This window comes from Panthera onca, chromosome A3 (assembly GCF_046562875.1).
Source record: "Panthera onca isolate mPanOnc1 chromosome A3, mPanOnc1 haplotype 2, whole genome shotgun sequence".
Lineage (NCBI taxonomy): Eukaryota > Metazoa > Chordata > Mammalia > Carnivora > Felidae > Panthera > Panthera onca.
The window spans coordinates 7,013,537-7,033,170 of record NC_138341.1 but is presented as its reverse complement, the minus strand read 5'-3'; the positions used below and the strand labels follow the sequence as shown (position 1 = coordinate 7,033,170).

At 40.0% G+C, this 19,634-nt stretch overlaps 1 protein-coding gene and 1 pseudogene across 1 annotated transcript in view; both read left to right on the top strand.

Moving 5' to 3' along the window:
* YWHAQ (tyrosine 3-monooxygenase/tryptophan 5-monooxygenase activation protein theta) overlaps positions 1-19,634 on the top strand; it is a 40,258-nt gene that overhangs the window by 11,732 nt on the left and 8,892 nt on the right. The gene's annotated exons all lie outside the window — the stretch shown is intronic.
* Positions 15,470-17,799, top strand: LOC132688961 (copper transport protein ATOX1 pseudogene; annotated as a pseudogene).

Sequence of the window (19,634 nt, the reverse complement as noted above, 5' to 3'; positions counted from 1 at the left end):
CCAAAGCAGGTTCCAGGCTCTGAGTTGTCAGCACAGAGCCTGACGCGGGGCTCGATCTCACAAACCTTGAGATCATGACCTGAGCCGAAGTCAGATGCTCCACCGACTGAGCCACCCAGGCGCCCCTAATTTACTTTGTATTTCTGTAGATTTGCCTATTTTGGACATTTTATCATATAACTGGAATCATATACTCTGCGGCCTTTTGTGTCTGACTTCTTTCACATAGCATAATGTCTTAAAGGCTAAAGACTTAGCCACGTCTTTTTATGGCTGAATGATATACCATTGTATGAATATACTACATTTTTATCCCATTATCTGTCTGTGGATATTTGGATTCCTTCCAAATTTGACGATTTCAAATAATGCTACTGTGAACATTCGTGTACACGTTTTTGTGTGAACATGTTTTCATCTCTCTTGAGTATATACCTGGGTCATGTGCTAATGCTTTTTATGCATTTGGGGAACTACTAAAGTGCCTGAGCGGCTGCACCATCTGAAACTCCCACCATCGTGGAATCTGCATCCTCACCAGCAATGCTAGTGGGTGGGAAGCAGTATCTCCCTGTGCTTTTGATTTACATTTTCCAGATGATTAATGGATGTTGTATATATTTTCATGTGCTTACTGGCCCATCTGTGTATCTTTGGGAGAATTGGCAGTTCCAAATCTTTGCTCATGTTTTAATTGGGTTGTCTTCGTTAAGTTGTAATATTACTTTATATATTGTGGATACTGTGCTTTTATCAGTTACAGGATTTACAAATATATTCTCCCATTTTGTAGGTTGTCATTTACTTGCTTGATAGTGTCCTTTGAAACACAAAAGTTGGTAATTCTGATGAAGTCCAATTTCTTTTTTTTCTTAGGTTGCTTCTGCTCTTGGTGTAATATGTAAGGAACCATTGCCTAATCCAACGTCATGAAGATGTACACTTTTCATCTAAGACTTAAAGTATCTTAGGTGTTACGTTGAGGGTTTTGGTCCATTTGAGTTAATTTTTGTAAATGGTGGGAGGAAGGGGTCCAACCTTCATTTCTTTTCATGTGGTTGTTCAGTTGCCTGGCACCATTTGTTGAAATGCTAGTTAATAGATCTTTTTTTTTTTTTTTAATTTGTTGATTTTTTTTATTTACAAATAGATGGTTAAAAAGTCAGTTCTTACGTAAAAGGGTATACAGTGAAAAGTATATCTTCTCTCAGACGCAATAACTATTACCAGTATGCGTCCGGAGGTAATTTTATACCTGTGCAAGCATGTCTCGGAGATAAGTTCATGTCAGTACACATAGATTTTGTAACTTTTGATAGTTATATGTTACTTTATTGTGAGCATTACCGTACTTAATTTGACTGGTAACCTAGTGCTGGACATGAGGTGGCTTCCAGTTTTTGTGACTACCTAGTGCTTGCATGACTCTCCTTGCCTTCAGGTCTTAGTACTTAAGAGTTTTGAATAATTAATATACCCTTGATTTGAAATTCTCAACTTAAGGAAAAAATAGTCAGAAATGGTTTGGCATAAAAGTTCACCTAAGGAGGGGCGCCTGGGTGGCGCAGTCGGTTAAGCGTCCGACCTCAGCCAGGTCACGATCTCGCGGTCCGTGAGTTCGAGCCCCGCGTCAGGCTCTGGGCTGATGGCTCAGAGCCTGGAGCCTGATTCCGATTCTGTGTCTCCCTCTCTCTCTGCCCCTCCCCCGTTCATGCTCTGTCTCTCTCTGTCCCAAAAATAAATAAAAACCGTTGAAAAAAAAATTTAAAAAAAAAAAAAAAAAAAGTTCACCTAAGGAAAACTTGTGACTACTCCGTCCTTAAACTTGAGCCAAATTGTTTACCCAAAGTACTCCATAGTTTGTTTCTATCCCTCTACTTACTGCTGTTCTCACTTGTAAAGCTTTCCCTCTACCATTTTTGTATGTTGAAATCACAGCTACCCTGCAAGATAATTTAGGTGCCCCTGCACTCGTTCCATAGTCGGTTACAAATTATTGTTTATAATACTTTCAGATCTGTTTCCTTGCACTACTCCATGTGCAGTTATGGATAGATGAGACGTGTGTTTACCTGCAAGAAAACTGAAGCGTATTAATTTACATACTTACATAGCCAGTTAGCTGTGAACTCAAATTCACCTTTTATAGAAAAGTACTCTTCCTTTTGTCCACTGCCTTTTATCATAAAGCCTTCCTTTACAGACCACGTTCATCTGAGATCATCTCTCCTTTCTCTGGATTCTCTTTTGTCTGGAAGTAGGGAGAATTGGGGCTTTACACAACCATGCTCTTCAACGAGAGCAGCTCCCATTTATCTCTTTCGATACATACTTCTGTTTAAAAAGAGTTGGGGAAGGAAGTAATTATCGATTGGTAAGACATTCAACTATTACCATGTTAAAAGAAGTCCATTTTCCTTAATGGGACTTAGGAGACCTTCCAGTTTTTCTCGAAGCCTCCTTTCTCACTCTTCCTTCCCTCTGTGCTCCAGCCACATGGAACTACTTTCCTGTTCTCCTGTATTGTGAACTTTCTTACTCTTGCTCTCATGCTCTCCCCTGTGTAAGAATGTGTTATCACATTTACGTAACCTTTTCTTTCTCACTAGGCCTAGTGATGAGGCCCGATTCCATAGGTAGTGTCTGGAGTTTACCTGTGTCCTGCCTTCTTGTGGCTGCCCCCAAAATAAATGGTAACCAGTTCAGATCAGTGTTGGCAAGCTGTAAGGGTATGTAAGAATAAAGACTTCATCTTTTTTTTTTTCCCTCTCTATTTTACTAAGCACTACTTTATTTTTCAAGGTTATTGTTTTGTGCTGTACCCAGTAGTTCAGTAGAATATAATCGGTAACCTGCATAAATTTAGTTCCAAATGTAGAATAATTTCCTTACCACAGTCTCTTAAATTCCTGTTGACTCTTTTCTTCCCTTTGTACCCTATGACAGCTATCTGATAGACGGGAGCACTGTATATAATATAGCAGCAGAGATAAATGTATGTGGCACGGGTTAGCTGTTGATGGGAAAGTTAGTCTACAAATAATTCTATAATTTCTGTGCTTTAGAAATGGCTTAATCCAGCTTGTCATAGACTTACAAAAGACAGAGTTCATGGGGTGCCTGGCTGGTTAAGCCTCTTGAGCATCATCTTGAGCACTTGTATTCGGCTCAAGTCATGATCTCATGGTTTGCAGGATTGAACCCCGCATTAGGATTGAGTGCACTGTCAGCATGGAGCCTGCTTGGAATTCTCTCCCTCTCCCCCCCCCCTTCCCCATCTGCCCCCCCTGTGCTCTCCCTCTCAAAATAAATAAACTTAAAAAAAAAGCAAAGTTTGTATAAAAGTACACCGGTGTCTTCAATAGTATAAGCTATGAACTATTTTTAGTATTTTTCCTAGGAAATCTCAAAACTTGACCCATATACTAAGCTAGCAAGGCAGTTTTGGCCTGATTTTAATTACTAGAACATGCTTTGTATTAGAGATCAAGATGTCTGTCAGTACCAAACTTAAGATTTGACTTCCTGTTTTGTTTTGGTATTCCTTTTTTTTTTAAAGTTTATTTATTTTTGACAGAGATAGAGTGCGAGCATGAGCTGGGGAGATGCAGAGAGAGAGAGGGAGACACAGAATCCGAAGCAGGCTCCAGGTTCCAAGCTGTCAGCACAGGGCCCGACACAGGGCTTGAACTCACGAACTGTGAGATGACCTGGGCTGAAGTCGGACGCTTAACCGACTGAGCCACCCAGGCGCCCCTGTTTTGGTATTCCTTTTAAGGAAACCTCTTGTTTCTCACTATCATTTTTCTTTTCATTTGCAAATCAGAGGCTAGAGTAGTTTCATATCAGTAAATTGCATAGTTTTCTAAGGGGAAGGAAGTGTAGACGGTGGTATTAGCCTTGGTTCTTTTAGTAGCACTGATATTTCAGTGTTGGTAAGTTGTGGTTGTGTATGTGTCATTGTTTCTTATGCAGATTGACAAATTTGGAAAGTAGTGTTAGTACTACCAGCCAGATGTATTAAACTGTCATTCCAAACCTGTATGTCTTGGCCAGAGAGTTGAATCTTTGAACAGAAGGTATACCATTCCTGTTAAGGCGGCTCAGCATCCAGCTGCTAAAATGTGAGGAAATAGCAGACAGGTCAGAGATGAAGGACTGGGCATTACATTTGTTTCTAACATGTGGATTGGCTCTGCTGCTTTGTGTGAAGCGAAGTACAAAGACTGTGCGTTTGCTTTGCTGTGCGCGCATGGCAGTTCACACACATCCCAACATTTGTTAGAGGCTAAAACTTTGTTACGTGTCTTCACCACCATAGTGGTGACAGCTGTGCAGGTGAGTTAGAAGATAGGATGAACATTCTTCTACAAGAACAACATTTTATTGGTTTGGGGTTTTCTAAAGTAATGATTGTTTAGGGGAGCAGAGGAGGTGCACTGTGTTCATAAAAAGGCCATCTTGGCCCCTAAAAAAAGCACCACTGTGCTGTAGCAGGTGTTGATAGCAAGACTACTGTCAGTGGTAATCGTTTTTCCTCATTCATGGCATGGTGGTGGCTGGAGATCTGATGGACCAGGAGAAAGAATTTAAAATATTTGGGGCAGAAAGATAGGTAAAGTTTTTTTCTTTTTATTGAGAGCTCTGGGTTTTTTTTCCTGCCTTTCCCCTTACCTGTTTATTCTCTGGTTTCTAGCTCCTTATTTTCTTTTGCCCACAAAAATAATCAACTGCTTGACTGCTTGGACCACTCTGGCTTACTTTTTGCTTTTATTATAACTATAGTGACACATATCCCTTTGGGTCTGAAGAATCCATATTAGTTCTCTATGATAACAATTTGTCATGACAGAAATCATATTATTTTGATTTCTTCATTTGACAAATATCTCAGCCAGTGTTGGATTTTAGGTCTGTTACTTTTAGAATTATGTTTCAAAAGTTTGAATACAGTTGGATTTTAGTTTAACACTACAGTCAGCTCTTTCTCCCAAGAATGCATGTGCGCATTCATGAATGCCCTGGGTTTGTATGACTTTTAATAAATAGTAACTGTTGCTATGATGGCCCAATAACAGTTTTGCAAGGATTCCCCACTGCCACCAAAATCAGGATAAGGAAGAGTTTGTTTGGCAGGGGCACCAGATGAGTAAAAGCATAGTGGACATTGATGGCCCAGGGTTTGTCCCCTTGGCCTTTTGGGCTCCATGTCTCATTTGTTGGCAGTCTGAGAGTGGAACTGCAAAAACTGTAAATCGATCAGAGAATAATGTTAATTGCCTACAGACCAGTTTACAGGAGGAACCAAATTCAGCATTAGGAAATCGCTTGGTGAGCACAGAAATCAACAAAAGGCAATGGTTAGATGATCTTAATGACTAGTTACTCTGACACCTGCTGCATCCAGCCTTGGTTTAGGTGCTTTGGTTTTGGAAGACTGTGTTCATGGACCCAAGTACCTTGTCACTAGTGCTGGAGATTACTTGGTGTTTGCTTTTTCACTTTCTCCCCAGTACCTGCCGTGTTACCAGCTTCTAACGTAATTATTGCCAATATGTTTGGCTTCAGGTATATGGGAGGTGCCTCATTATTGCTCGGTGCTTGCTCTTCCTGCTGTTGCAGGAATGGTAATCATAGAAATAAGGTTGGACCTCAGTCAGGACAGGGCTTCCCAAATGTTTTTGTGTTATGGTACACAGAAAAACCATCTTTATATGACACACTGGGGAAAATGGATTCCCCCCCCCCCCCCCCCGAGCTCACCCTGCTGCTGAGAGGTTCAGTATCTCTTCACCATTTATATTAGTTGAAATCTGTAGGTTAGAGTCTTATTCTGGAGGATGGTGAGTGCTAGGCTATGAATTTATTCTTTCTTTAGCAGGCCATTGGGATTTTTGAGCAAGGGATTGTTAATATACCCAGAATGGAATTTAAGGTTAATCTGGCAGCAGGCTATAAAATGAATTAGAGAAAGACAGCCCTAAAGCCTGATAGATCAGTTAGGTGATTGGATTAGTTGACGTGAAATGATACGGTTAACTTGGATGATAGAAATAGGAATGAGGCTTGAGAAGATCAACATGTAGACGCAGAGAGGGCTTGACAGCTGGTGGTAGGATGAGAAAAGCAGAGTGAAAGTCAAAGGCAGTGCTGATGGAGCTGGGTGGCTAGGAGGGGAGGGAGGATGGTGGAATAATGAGTAGAAATAAGGACTGTAAGTATAGTAACAGGTTTGGAAAGACATTTACTTCTGTTTAGGACATTTTGAGGTCTAGTAGAAACTCATGTTTATAAATGTATGAAGACGCTCAACCATATAACACTACAGAGAAGTTGGGAGTGTGGATGGGCTGGTAGAAGGAGTTGGTTGCCTTACCTCCCTGAGTGTAGTGCACTTCAGAGCATGGCCTTTAGCTTTGTGGACTCAAACACACTTCAGGGATAGATCCACACCAGTCAGGTTCAATGTGACTGGTGTATAAAACCAAGAACATTGGGGTGCCTGGGTGGCTCCGTCAGCTAAGTGTCCGACTTCAGCTCACGTCATGATGATCTCCTGGTTCGTGGGCTTGAGCCCTGAGTGGGGCTCTGCACTGACAGTGAGGAGCCTGCTTGGGAGTCACTCTCTCTCCCTGCCTCTCTGCTCCTCCCCCAGTTGCTTGCTCTCTCTCAAAATAAATACCCTTAGAAGAAAAAAACCAAGAGCATTATTCGTTTACGGTGAGGAATAACTGGCACAACGATTGCAGTACTTGTATTGGCATGACCAGCATGTTCTCTTTCAGTGGGCAGATAGACTCACATAGGAATCGAGTCATCGTCAGGAAGTTGCTTAGTAAGTGTGGGCTCCTGATGAGTTCCGTGGCTGCTCAAGTGTATAATGGCCATCGTCTCCACGGCAGGGCATGGGTTTGTCAGTGGGTTGATGGACTATAATTCACACTCCTTGGGCAATATGTTGGATTGTTTTCTTCCGTGTCTGTCCCTTTTCTGTGTCCATGTCTCTCTGTTCTTTCTGATCGACTCCTCCTTATTTTTAAAATATATTTATTTTACATACTGTCAGATTACAGGCGTTTTGCATTTTTATTAATTTGCTATACAAAGTTTTGTATCAAATCTAGACAAAATAAAGCCTTCAGTGGTGTATAGTTAAGGAGAGGGAGATATATGTTCCCAAAGTATACAATGCTTATTGGTCTGAGGTTTCCAAATGAAGTCTTGACTGAGGTAAAATTACATCCATGAGTTTAGGTGACTAAATACCAGAGGGCCTGGGGAGTAAGGCCAAAGGAAGCATTAGGATGACACCCAGGTTTCTAACTAGGGCAACCAGGTGCTTTTGCTAAGAAAATTGAATAGGGGAAGAGAATCAACAGTAGACTGTGTTAGCAAGGCAAATTTAATTTTTTTTTTAATGTGTAAAGTTTAAAGTCTCAAAGGCCCGTCCAGGGGGACTTGTGTGTGTGCGTGCGCATGTGTGCATAGGAGCACTCGCTCAGTCTGGTTGTAAGAGAAAAATACGTGTGGTGGTACATGGTCATTGCGGCTTATGTGTCACATAGTGTTCTGGATCAATTTGCATGAACTCCCTTAATCTTCATGACAACCCAGTGGAGTAATAGAAGATTGGCATTAACTCTGTTTCACAGGTGAATAGACAGGTTTAGAAGTGGAAACGTTAATTGCCCAAATAGGTAGAGGGCAAATCTGTGGGTCATTAGCATGTAGACGTTGGTTAAAATCATGCCAATAAATACCTCAAATGAACCCACACCTTGTCAGTTACCTTAAAATGGTAGTGAGCTATTGAGATATTTGAGATCTTTGATTATTCTAATGAAACCTTTCTTCCTGGTAGCAAATTAATACTTGTCAGATTTTAGAAAGTGTAGTCAAAAAGGCAGACACTTGTTGAAAAAAAATACAACCGTACTTAAAAATGTAGGGGCTCCTGGGTGGCTCAGTTGGTTAAGCCTCCTGCTCTTGACTCTTGATTTCAGTTCAGGTCATGATCTCACGTGAGATGGAGCCTTGGGCTCTGTGCTGACAGCACAGAGCCTGCTTGGGTTTCTCTCTTTCTCTCTCTCTCTGCCCCTCCCCCACCCCCCCAAATAAATAAGTAAACTTCTAAGAAAAGGTAGATAATCCTCTAAAAGAGGGTTGGGAGACACATGTCCTTTTTATAACCAACTCAGTTCTTTGCACATGCTAAGTACAAAAGAAGTTCTGTATTTCTAAATAATCCAATACAACCCTCTGCGAACATGAGGTGTCACACATGTATTGTTATTCAACATGTTGTAATAATTTTGTGTCGTTACGGTTTTAGGAAAATGGAAACTTCACAGATCAAGACCAGGAATTTTTCAGTTACGTGAAATTTCAGTTACTGTAATTATTCTAACTGGTGACTTCTCTTTTATTCCATTATTTCTTCCTTCCCACTCCAAAAGGGCTTTTTCAGTAAAGGTCTGAGTGGGAACTTCTCTCTTTGATAGATCATTTATTTTGCACCTGCTTTTATATGGTACTTTAATTGGTTGAGGAATTCTGACTGACAGTTGTTTTTCTCAGCACTTGGAAGATACTTGATTGTTTTCTGATGAAAAATCAGCCTGTCGGTCATATTGTTGTTTCTTCCTTGATAGGTAACGTGTCCTTTCTCTGGTTGCTTCTAAGAATTTTCTTGTCTTTGGCATTCTTCATCTTACCATGCTGGTCTAGGTATGAATTTATGTTTATTTTATCTTGCTTGGGTTCAGTGTACTTTTCTACTCTGAAGATGGTGTCTTTTATATTATAACTGGGAGAGTCTCAGCCTTATTTCTGAATAGCATCTCTTCTTCATTCTTTCCTTCTCTGGAATTCGTATCACATGTTCTCTTAAACATCATTTTTTAGGCATCTCTGTAGAATTCTACTTGCATCTATAGACTTATCCATAATTTTTTTCATCTTGGTAATTATTTGTCCTCTGCTTTGATTAGTTTCTTAAAGTAAGCCTTCCGTTTTACTAATTTTCTCTCTCTTAATTCTAAAAACCTTTCCCCCTCTTCCCTCACTTCCAGGCTGCCTTTTCTTAATTTACTGTATCCTGTTCTTCCTCCTAGCTTCTGTTCCCTCCCCCTTTTTTAAAAAAATATTTTTGCTTATTTGAATCAAGTGAAAGTGTCAAACTTCTACAAAGATAAAGAGAATGCTGTAATAACCCATTTCCCAGCTTTAACAATTATGAATTCTGTTTTGTTTATATCCCCACCAGAAACACTCCTCTGCCTCCATTTGAAGCTAGTCCTGGGCATCATCTGTTTGATCCATAACTATTAAAATGTAGGTCTTGAATCATTTTTAACATACTTATTTTAGGGGCGCCTCGGTGGCTCAGTTGATGAGGCTTCTGACTTTGGCTTAGGTCATGATCTTATGGTTTGTGAGTTCAAGCCCCTCATCGGGCTCTCTGCTGTCAGCAGCACAGAGCCTGCTTCAGATCCTCTGCCCCCCTCTTTTCTGCCCCTCTCCTGCTGTCACACATGCACATGTTCTCTTTCTAAATAAATATTTATCATACTTTATGTTTTCTTACACACTGTTGTTTTTTTAAGTTCTTCGGGTTCTAACCATCCCTTGTTTGCGTGTTGATCCCGTAGAGTGGATCTGTCCCTTGAGTAGCTTTGTTGTTGTTGTTTTTTAACGTTTATTTATTTTTGAGACACAGAGAGACAGAGCATGAAGGGGGGAGGGTCAGAGAGAGAGGGAGACACAGAATCTGAAACAGGCTCCAGGCTCTGAGCTTTGAGCCCAGAGCCCGACACGGGGCTCAAACTCACGGACCCTGAGATCATGACCTGGGCCGAAATCAGACACTTAACCGACTGAACCACCCAGGAACCCCTGTTGTTTTTAATAATATGGATGTAGCTTTTTCCATGGAACTTGTGGCTGTGCCTTGCATTTGTAGAAGTAGCTTTACACAGTGCTTTTGGGGATTTGTTTCTTCTGGGCACACTAAGCTTCAGCTCATTTTTACATACATTTTCAGCCCGTGGATTCACACATTGTGTATGAAATAAAAATCTAAATAAATAGCACCTGCACAGAACATGGGTTTGAGTTTCAGTGTTTTATGGGACACCGCACCCACCTGCCAGAAAACCCCAGGAAATAGCTTTCTTGCTACCTTTCAGCATTGATAGGTTTTTCTAGGGTCCCCAGTTCTGGCACACACCACTCTCCTTGTGTTACAAACCTTGACTTTTTGCTCTTAGTTTCATCTTATCCAGCATTTCGATGTCTCCTTTTTTCTTTTGGAGCTCTTGTAGTTTTTCTATTTTATTTGCTTCTATTTAGCGTTTTGATTATTTTTAGAAGGGAAAGTCTGTTCAGTCTCACTGTATTGCCAGAATCAGAGCCTTTTCTGCCCATCTATTTTAAGGTGGTGAGTCAGAGATTTCTTAAGTACTCCACTCCACCATACTAAGAGTGCATGAGTGTGTGTGTGTGTGTGTGTGTGTGTGTGTGTGTGTATTTTAATCTGTGGTACTGCTCTGCAAGTAACATTTAAAATGTGTAACCGTTTCATGTGGTCAGTAGACAGTACATTAAACACACATTCAGACTTGTATTTCAGTTAAAAATCTTCTGTCCTTGTATTTTATTTGGGCTAAAATTGAATAGTCACGTTAACTTGGACTTCTCATACTGAGAAGTATTTTGGTTATATTATATATGACTTAATGTAATAGAAAATATTAATAAATGCCATTTAATTGCCAGTCTTTAGATACATGAAACTTATATGAGATACATCTGGGAAATGAATCCATTAACGTATAAAGAGTTCTTACAAATCAGGAAGATGGCAAAGGACACAAATAGAGTGTTAATAGAAAAGGATACACTATTTACTTCATTTATAATCAAGAAAACTGCAAACAGAAGCATAATAATGTATTCTCCCCTTACTAGATTGGAAAAGAGAAAAAAGAATGTCCCCTGGGTTCAGAGGATATTGAGAAGTAGAAACATTAATCACATTGCTAGTGAGATTATAAATAATTGAAATCACCTGGGTGGCTCAGTCAGTTAAGCATTGACTTCTGCTCCAGTCATCATCTCGAAGTCCTTGAGTTTGAGCCCCGTGTCAGGCTCTGTGGTGACAGCTCAGAACCTGGAGCTTGCTTCGGATTCTGTGTCTCCCTCTCTCTCAAAAAATAAAGGTTAAAAAAAAAATTTTTTTTTTTTTTTTTTAATAAATTGGAATCACCTCCAGGGAGGACAGTTTAACAATTTATCCTAAGGATCAAGTGTACATTTTGTGCACTGTTGGAAATATCCAAAGATTTGAAGCAATTTAAATGTTCATCAGTGGAGAGTATTTAAACATTTATAGTATGCCCATGTAGTGTACTACTGTGCAGTTTTAAATACACGGATATGGAATGATCTCAGAGGGATTATATGGAGATGAAAACAGGGTACAGAATAGTGTGTAGTGTGGTGATATGAGCGGGGTGGGGAACATGGATTTTAAATGTATAAAAAATATCTGGAAGAATGTATAAGAAACTGGAGGAAGGAAAGAACCGGATGGCTAAGAACCCAGGGGAGGGAGAGAAACTTTATTTAGCATTTTTGAATTTTCTGGGATGTACATGCATTACCTCTTATTTTAATGGCAACCAGAGTCTTCTTGTGTGTGAAGAGAAGATACAAATAAGGAAGAATCCTGTGGTGTTGATTTGAATTGGAGATACTAGTATGAGGTCATGATTTAAAAAAAAAAAAAAAAAAGGTTTCCTTGAAGGAGCAAAACCGTGAAATAACAGAATAGCAAAACTATTATTTTTCTGTAGGAATAACAGAGGGGTGGTTAACTCTTGCAGTTATTACTTTGATGAAAATAAAGAATCAGAAAAAGAAATGCACCCTACACCGTTTCAAGGTAGTACTGTGCGTGAAATCCCGTTGCTCTCGCACCTGTGTCAGCATGCTTCTGTGCTATGGCCTGGGTTCATTGGACAAAGAATGAGTCTCACTGTGTGATAGGCACTGTGCTACATGCTTAACATGCCATATACAGAATTTTTTGAATGAAAAATGGCAAGAAAACATTTTTATCTAGAGGTCGACTTGCTTAACAGATTGCTCTTTGATTTAATGCCTTAATAGCATAGGCTATTAAAACTTAGTGAATATTTTGTTTATTTTATTTTTATTTCACCTAGGCTTTTGTTTCAGATTTTTATTTAAATTCTAGTTAGTTAACGTATAGCGTGATATTGGTTTTAGGAGTAGAGTTTAGTGATTTATCACTTACATATAACACCCAGTGCTCATCACAAGTGACCTCCTTAATACCCATCATCCATTTAGCCCACCACCCCTCCAAAACACCCCTCCAGCAACCCTCAGTTCTCTATAGTTGAGTCTCTTATGATTTGCCTTCCTCTGTTTTTTTTCCTCCTTCCCCTTTATCTGTTTCGTTTCTTAAATTCTACATATGAGTGAAATCATATGGTATTTCTCTTTCTCTGACTGAGTTTCACTTAGCATAGTATACTTTAGTTCCATCCATGTCATTGCAAATGGCAAGATTTCATTCTTTTTGATGGCTGGGTAATATTAGAGTGTGTGTGTGTGTGTGTGTGTGTGTGTGTGTGTGTGTGTGTGTGTATCTGTATCTATATTTATATCTACCACCTTTTCAACGTTTTTTTTTGTTTTTTTTTTTTTTAATTTATTTTTTGGGACAGAGAGAGACAGAGCATGAACGGGGCATGAACGGGGGAGGGGCAGAGAGAGAGGGAGACACAGAATCGGAAACAGGCTCCAGGCTCCGAGCCATCAGCCCAGAGCCTGACGCGGGGCTCGAACTCGCGGACCGCGAGATCGTGACCTGGCTGAAGTCGGACGCTTAACCGACTGCGCCACCCAGGCGCCCCATATCTACCACCTCTTTATCCATTCATCAGTCGATGGACATTTGGGCTTCCTCCATAGTTTGGCCATTGTTGATAATGCTGCTGTAAACATTGGGCTGCATGTGCCCTTTTGAATCAGTATTTTTGTATCCATTGGGTACATACCTAGTAGTTATTTTGCCTATTTTATAGAAGAGGCAATGAAATTAAGGAACTTGCTCTAGATGCAGACTCTAGAACCAGATTATCAATCTAGCACTCATTCCATTGAGGCGTTCGAACGTAATTCATGATGGATATTAGGAAATTTGGTGCCTTTTAAAAATATTCCTGTGATTTGGGAGTTTTTTGTATTTTTCTTTTGAAAAGATTGCCATCTTCAGTACTTTCCACCTGTTTATGCAATTGTACGTTTGTGCCACAGACTCCTTCCTTCGGAGTGCCTTCTTCCCCCATGCTTTCTGCCTATTTTTGTAAAATCGTATTTACCCTTTAAGACACGGGTCCCTTGATACCTCAAGAAAAACTTGTAGGGATGCCTGGGTGGCTCAGGTGGTTAAGCTTCCGGCTTCGGCTCAGGTCATGATCTCACGGTTTGTGAGTTCGAGCCTGGTGTTGGGCTCTGTGCTGACAGCTCAGCCTGCTTTGGATTCTGTGTCTCCCTCTGTCTCTGCCCTTCCGCTACTCAAGGCTCTGTCTCTCTCTCTCAAAAATAAATAAACATTTGAAAAATAAGTAAAAAAGAAAAACTTCCAGTTGCTTAACAGAGTAGTTATTTCCTTATATGAGCTCCCATAGGGCTATTATATATATATATATGATATATATATGTATATATTATATGTTATATAATACATATATATGTATTATATATATATTTATATGTATACATAATACATATAAATATATGTATTATATATATTTATATATATAAATATGTATACATATATATTATATATTTACATATATGTATATATATATTATATATGTATATGTATATTATATATGTATATATATTATATATGTATACATATACACATATGTATATATTATATATGTATACATATGCATATATGTATATATATATACACACACACATATACACACACACACCATTGACTCATTCATTGTTTCTGAAGAAGTGTAGGGAAGGCAGCACGCTGAGTGAACAGAGCCCAGTGACACTAGACCTCCCTTAGTACATAGACATACAGTCTTGGGTAATGAATGTCCAGCTGCTCACTCATTTAGGTAGAAAACTGTTTTTACAATTATCTGAGGCTAAGACCTAATTTTGTTTTATTAACTAGTTAAACACAAAGGGTTCCCCCCCCCCATGGTTTTAATGTATACGAAATTAACCAAGAATGCAACTACTGTGTAAAAGTCGAGAAGATTTTACTTTATTTTGTTTGTAATGACTGGTTAGACTGTTAGTGATACTTGTACAGACTGTGGAAGTCTGTATCTGAAAGTTCTATTCATGGTGATTTCTTAGAGGCAAACATCTGGCTGTGTTAACGCTTTACACTTCAGGCGTATAAACATTTACATAGGGAAATACATACTGTTTTACTACAAATTGCTTTTATTTCTCCCTTGTCTTAATGTATATTAATGTAGATTTTAAAATTATGTGTAGACATATTACCTACTAATTTCATTTTAGGATAGTTAAGGACGCATAAAATACTAGTTATGGAAGGGATTATTATCTGAAAGGATAATTGAATAGAGGAGGAGGGGAGAGGCAAAAGTATTAAAGTAAAAGCTGTAAAATTTAGGTCAGTATTGTTACTAAAGATGCTTTGGTTTCATTTTTTGTCATTAATGAGGCTGATATTTATAGTTGGTTGTCCAAATTTGCATCTATTCAGTTGACAAATAGGTGATGTTTAAAAGAAGAAGTTCAGAGAAGGAACTAGTTACGTGGCCCCACCTTCGGTTGTCAGTGCATGCTTAAAAGTTTTAGCACCTTCTGTATGATTGTTAAAGGGTATGGCAAGAAGTTTAATCCCTTAACTTTTAGTATTGAAATAATACTCTGAACTGTGACTAGGTGTCTGCAGGATGATTAGATGTCTTCAGAAATGGGTACTTCTTAAGCATGAAAGAGATAGCATTATAACTGTACCGAGACAGCAGGCTTAAGCCAGGCAAACCAGGACATAGGGTCACTCTACTCCTCTGGTAGAATTCACTAAAAATTTGTTTTGTTCATTTGTAGAGGTTTGGGATTTGATACAGGTTTGAGTAAAGAAGGTAGGGACCTGAATATAGGCATTGCAACTTGAGTTTGAGCTCTTACTGATCTGATCTGCCATGTGATGTCAGCTAAATCACACAGCCTAACCTATGGGATCCCTCACATTGGTGATTAGCCTCTGTGAAAATTTTTACTTCATTCCTTCATTTTTTTAGGCACCAGAGCTGGGGTTTAAGACTTGGATTCCAAGGCTTAACAGTTCTGAATCAGTAACATTTTTTTAAAGTTTTTCTTTATTTGAGAGACAGCGTGAGTGAGGGAAGGACAGGCGAAAGGGAGAGAGAATCCCGAGCAGGTTCCATGCTCAGCATGAAGCCCAACGTGGGGCTCAAACTCATGACCCTGAGATCATGACCTGAGTTGAAATTAAGGGTCAGACACTCAACCGACTGAGTCACCCAGGTGCCCCAACCAATAACGTTTTTAAATAGTGCTGGGGGCGGGGGCTTGGGTGGCTCAGCAGATTAAGTGTTAAGTGTCTGACTCTTGGTCTTGGCCCATGTCATGATCTCACAGTTCGGGAGATTGAGCCCCACGTTGGACTCCGTGCTGACATTGCAGAGTCTGCTTGGGATTCTCTCTCTGCCCCTCCTCTACCCGTGTGTTCTCTCTCCCTCAACATAAAGAAATAAACTTAAAAAAAAATAGTGCAAGGGAGAGAGCCAGCAGAGGCGTTGTGTCGCTACCACCACATCCACAGTCATGCTGAAACACAAGTTGTTTGTGGACATGACCTGTGAAGGCTGCTCCAGTGCAGTCAGTCGGGTGCTCAACAAGCTGGGAGGAGTTGAGTTTGGCCTTGACCTGCCTAACGAGAAGGTTTGCGTCAACTCTGAGCACAGCGTGGATCTTCTGCTGGAGACCCTGGGAAAAACAGGACAAGCTGTTTCCTACCTCGGCCCCAAGTAGTGAGGGCCTGGACCCTGGGCCCAAGATGGAGCAAAGCGGGCAGGCCGCTGATTCTCTCCTGCCTTCCCGACAGACCTGGGCCTGGCAGTCCTACTCAGCAATGGGAGTTCCTACAGAGACCCTCACTTGCCCTGCTCCTCCCTAGCGTCCCTGCAATAAAATCGAGCCACTTTGGTTGTAAGTGTTAAAAAAAAAAAAATAGTGCAAGGGCAATTAATTGTGCAAGGCATTTATTTTATTAAGGGTAGAAAATATTTCCGTAGATTGATAATGTGATAGATGATTAACTTGGATCATGTTATAGATGATTCATTGCCTCCTTAGTTAAGGCAACAAGTCCTTTATGAGATTCAACCCTAGCTGGTATACTTAGAATGGTAATTTTTTTTTTTTTTAAGTTTATTTATTTTGAGAGAGTGAGAGAGCACGTGGGAGCAGGGGAGAGGCAGAGAGAGAGAGAGAGAATCCCAAGCCAGCTGTCAGTACAGAGCCCAGCGCAGGGCTCGGACTCATGAACCGTGAGATCCTGACCTGAGCCGAAATCTAAATGTTTAATCATCTCAGCCACCCAGGCGCCCCTAAAATGGTAATTTCTGAGAAGAGAAGGCCTTTGGATCATCATATTCTCATTATATAAAGAAGCAGTTTTGAGAAGCTGTGATTTGCCACCAGGTCATAGAGCTAATGACATAAATCACTTTCACAAAGGAATCTAATTTCTAAAATCATACATTCTAAAATAACCCAAAGTTACCCTGGTCCTTTATCTTCCTCTCTTTCGGACCCATCCTGTAATTCCAGCCCATCACATGCAGCCTCTGAAAGGTCCACTCAGCCACCCCAAATCAGGGTGGTTATGTGTGTATAATTTCTTTCTGGATGAAATGTGATTTCCTTCTTGAGTCTTAAATTTTACTTTGATTTCAGTGCCTTGGATTAATCAACCTAATTAGACAGTTAATGTCTAGAGACTATTTTTCATGCATATCATGTCAGTGGTTTTTTTGTGTGTGTGCTACGTGATACTTGAGGTTGGAATGTCAGAAAAATGTAGCTCTTACCATTCAGTAAATGTTCCAGTTGTTAAATAATCATATTGCCCTGTACACCATATTAATCATTTTGTTTTACTAATTGTAATAAATATCTAACATAAGGACAAATGCTTTTAGGTATTTTTGGGTATTATTAACCTTTATTTTACAGGGTAGGGCTTAGAAATACTACCTCCGGTTTCAGATAGTGGCTCCACTTAATTGTATGACTTGGACACGTTTTTGGACTCCAGTGTGCTTTTATTCATTGTCACGATGGTTTGTTTAGCTGTAAATAATACATAAAGTGCTTAGAATGGGGCTTGGCATATGTTGAGCATTTGACTATTTGCTGAATGGATGGATGTAGTTTTGGTGGTAGTATGTGCTGAATAAACTGATAAAAATATATGGATAATGATTAGTATGTGTCCCCTAAAGTTAGAGATTGAATGTGTTTAATAGCGTTTTATTAATTTCAGTAAGTTAAAAAGAGGAAATTGAAAATCCTTAGAACATCTTTTGTTTCCTTTTGATTATATTTTGTTTGTATTTTAACACTCTTCATCAGTTACCTACTCTTCTAAATAAATCAGCTTCTTATATAAAGAATAAGCTAACTGGGGCACCTGGGTGGCTCAGTCGGTTAAGCGGCCGACTTCGGCTCAGGTCATGATCTCGCGGTCCGTGAGTTCGAGCCCCGCGTCGGGCTCAGAGCCCGACAGCTCAGAGCCTGGAGCCTGCTTCAGTTTCTGTGTCTCCCTTTCTCTGACCCTCCCCCATTCATGCTCTGTCTCTCTCTGTCTCAAAAATAAATAAACGTCAAAAAAAAAAAAAAAAAGAATAAGCTAACTATATGATGAGGGACAAGAGCAGTTTATTTTGTCTGTAAACAGGAATCACTTATAAATGAGTTTAAGGTAAACATATTATTTTAGTTTGTCGAATGCCATGGAATATTACCACTGAAGCCAAAGGATTTGTTTAGAAAAACTGTTGATGTGATGGTAGGATTATTATAAGCCAAAATAATTCACTCCTGGGGATAGAATTAGTATTAGAGTTTTGCTTTCTTCCTAGCCTTTTCTCTAAGATATGGGCTTGAAGAGGAATAGTTGCTATACTCAATTTACATCAATATGATTGCATGACAATTTCATTTCTTATACAGTTCTCCATAGCTTTTCTGATACCACCTTTTATTTTTATTGCCATCCTATCTTTATGAGATTAAGCTTATTCTTAGGTCCTTTAGCGTCTCTCAAAGTGACCTGTGTAGTAACTTAAACATTTTCCTCTGATTTTGCTCAGGTTTGTGTTTCTTTGGTTTAGCCCTCAGTTACGAGTCCACCTTGTAATTTTGGGTAGTGAGTACGTGGACTTTACAGATCTCTCAGATTTTCAAAAAAGAATGACCATTTGCCTTCTACCCGAGTCAAGTCACGCAGTCAGTGCTGGAGGAACCCCCGTCTTAGCTCTCCAAGCCTCCCAGGATCATAAAATCTGCAGGTCGAAGAGTTACAAAGGGGATCTCCCGCTTAACTGACAAGAATAATGTGCAGGAGAAATCAGCGGGGGAACTTTTAACTAGCTAGATGTTAAAACTGATTCTCTGTCTCCTGACTTCTTACCAGTTACCTTATATGGAAAGATTTTCTTATTCAGGTACTTACCATTTATCATTTTGGTTCTCTCTCTCTCTGATCCATGTTGAGTCTTTAAAATAATTTTTTAAATAAAAGTTGTACATTTAGACTTTATACCTTTAAGTATAGCCTTTTTTCTGTCTGGTATTAATAATTAATATTAGTATTTTTAAAAGTTATTTATTTATCTTGAGAGGGTGAGCATGAGCAGGGGACGGGCAGATGAGGGCGAAGAGAGAATCCCCAAGCGGGCTCCATGCGAAGCCCGATGCGGGGCTTGATTTCACGAAGTGTGAGATCATAACCTGAGCTGAGGTCCAGAGTTGGATGCTTCACCGACCGAGCCACTCGGGTGCCCCAGTACTGGTAATGATACTACCTGGTAATAGCCATGATCATTTTGGTAAGACATGAAGCAGAATCCACTGTCTTTTGGGGCTAAAATACACATCTCTACTACTGGTAACATGTGGCAAGACAGAGTTCTTCTGTACCTGTTGTTTCCATCCTTCCTAGGGAGCTAGTGATGTGTGGCATCTGACAAAGGACCCATAATATCTAGCTGAAACTCCAAGGTGGAAGTAACGTACAAGTGACTATGTAAAAGCCAGCCTTGTCGATCGTGTGTCGTGGCTGTATGCAAGCTAGTAGTCAAAGTTGGCAGTTTTAGAAAGGACGAGTTTAGCTCACGAGTGGCTGCGTACTTACTAGCGCAATAGTTGTTCGCAGCTTTCCCGATCGTTTGGAGGCCAGTCAGCCAGTCAGCCGTCCTCATGAGCGCGCCCACATCGGGCCGCGTGACTGAGGAGGGATCGGTGCTACAACCGCCTTTCTCTTCTCGCCCCAAGTCCTCGCC